This window comes from Microtus ochrogaster, linkage group LG1, assembly GCF_000317375.1.
Source record: "Microtus ochrogaster isolate Prairie Vole_2 linkage group LG1, MicOch1.0, whole genome shotgun sequence".
Lineage (NCBI taxonomy): Eukaryota > Metazoa > Chordata > Mammalia > Rodentia > Cricetidae > Microtus > Microtus ochrogaster.
The window spans coordinates 1,904,457-1,907,264 of NC_022027.1; positions in this window are offsets into that span (position 1 = coordinate 1,904,457).

The following is a 2,808-nucleotide window of genomic DNA, read 5'->3' on the forward strand; positions in this document are numbered from 1 at the left end:
ATAGGTCTACCATGGCCTGGCAGCCTTTGCAAGCTTGGCAACATGAAGGACTCTCTCCCCAGTGAGGCTTTCTGCTCTCTAGACTCTCTACCTAGCCTTATCTGGGTCATGTTTCTAAGCAAGGATGCCTAACTTATCTCAAGGATGATCATTGACAGAGTTCCCTGCAAATGTTCTTCCCCTGGTGACCACATGGTAATTAAGTAACGTGCTCTAGCTATGTTCATAGGGCCGTGGTGCCACTAAACAGCTTTGTGATAGCAGCATGCTCTTGAATGCAAATTAGGTGATTTCTCAGCTAGTGTTGTCAGATATATCATACGTATCTTATACTCCGGAATATAGTTGAGTTGTCTCACCGGGTCATTTCCATCCTGAATCCTGTTTCCCGCTTCTGCTCCATCCACCATCAGGGATCTGTGACCAATGACCATGAACTCACAAACTAACTTGACACTTACCAGAAAGAAGAATGAAACTTTAAGGCCAAGTGCAAAGATTAAGTTTAGAGATAAAGGGGAACTCAGTGATAAGCATCAGTTCTGCACATCTTATATTAAATTTGAGCAGAGGAGCTCAACATTTTAGGAAAAACATGTTTTAAATGTGAGAGTTATAGTAAAGAGAAGTGTGGTGGCAGTTGTCCTTTAGCAAGTGACAGAATGGCAGGGTTCAATTTTTGAGACACTTAAAAAGATTCAATAAGTTTTGAATAGGAAAACTGGCTCAGATTTGGTAACATCACACTTACATAGAAATAAATAAACAATGTCTCACTGAAAAAGTGTCAGAAACTGCAAAATACCATCTAAGTCTTTGAGGCATAAATTGTCTACCAAAGGAAAAGAACATGTCAAAATCCACATGAATACCTCAGTTTTTAAACAGCTCCTCATGGAAAAGCATGTTTGTAATCCTTCATTGAAATTCAATAAGTTTATACATCATCTGGTTCCAAGAAACGACAGGAATTTGTCTACCATGGGGAAGCCGCGCATTGTCATTTCATGGCTTGAGTTAAAAGTTTAGCAAAGAACAAACATAAATGTGACACATCCCCTTAGAGGACAGTTCATCTGTAGATAACAAAACACAAAAATGTGGTTCTTGAAGGAAGAATTGATTGAGGGCAATGCTTTTCGGAAAGCAGGGTGCTTTCAGTTAGGGAGTATGTCTATAATCTCAGGACTCTCTGCTAAGGCACAGATATCTCTCTCCCCCTTCCTCCTTTCCTCCCTGTCTCTGTCTCTGTGTGTGTGTGTGTGTGTGTGTGTGTGTGTGTGTGTGTGTGTGTGTGTGTGCGTTTCTATGAATGCAGGTATACGTGGAGAGCAGAAAAGATTTTGGATTTCCTGAATCTGGAATTAAAGGTGATAGTGTACTGTCCAGTTTAGTTGCTAGGAACTCAACTGGGGTGCTCTCCAAGAGCAGCAGGTGCATCATACCATTGAATTATTTTTCCAACGCTCCAAATCACAAATTTGAAGGTAAGTTGTACTGTTTAATACACTTCTACATCGAAAAATAAGACACAATGACTTAGTTACTTTCTTATTGCCCTTACCACCGTGGCCAAGGCAAGCTATAGAAACAAGGACTGGGGGAGGGCGGCTAATATTTTCAGAGGGTGAGCACATGACCGTCATGGTGGGGAGCATGACAGCAGAAAAACCTGATGATGGAGCAGTATCTGGGAGCTCACATCTCAGACACAGCCAGGAGGCAGAGAAAGCTTATTGGGAATAGAGTGGGTTTTGAAAACCAAAAGCTCTTTCCTGTGATATACCTCCTCCAGCAAGACCACATGTGCTAATCCTTCCCAAACGCTTACACACATGGCAAAGATGACAAGAATGCTTCACAGACACACAGACACACAGACACACACACATACAAACTGCAAAGGTGAAGAGAATGATGATGAAGAACACATCAAAACAAATTTAGAATGTAATCCTGGGAAATGTGGGTGAGAAAAGACTCCATATAGTGAATGTGTCCTGACAGTCTTTGAGTACAAACCAAGATTAGTGTGGTAGAGGACATTTCTAGACACTTGCCAGGATGGATGATGCTTACACTACATCATAGAATTGGGAAACGGCATAGTGTATGAACCCAAGATCAGTTAGCTCTTCCATAGCATTTTTACAGGGCAGATCATCTCATGCAAAGGAAGGTTAAGCTACAAAATGACAGAAGGTACCAGCCCTGGATTCACATCCCTGTGCTGTGCCTTTTCATTCAAAACAAACCCATCAAGACACAACATTTGAGCCTCACAATACAATATTTAGCATTGAAGTTAGAATCACTATGGAGATTGAGGCAGACATGAATACTTATTTCAGGATTTCAGTGATGATCAAACAAAGGACAAAGGCCACCTGTGGGTATTTACATCCCATGAGCTGAGGTCTTCGTTATAAGAAGAGAAGAAAGTGGGTAGAGAGCGTGCATTTATCCCTCTCTTCTCAGTCTGCTGAATTCAAGTCAGCATAGCACCCAAGCTCATAAAGTAATTTCTGTCTATGCTTAGTGAGGTTCCTAGCAATGGCTCAAGATAAAACGTGAGGCGTTAGATGTGAAAAACACGTGGTTTGGCAAGAAAGTTATCATGAATGAGTTTAAACTTCTTGCCGAGGCAGATCAGACTATAAATGTTAAAGTTTAATTAATTGAATTGTAATTTAAAAAAAAAAGAGAGGCACACCCTACCAAAAAAAGCCCAGGACCAGATGGTTTCAATGCGGAATTCTACCAGAACTTCCAAGAAGACCTAATACCTATACTCCTTAATGTATTTCA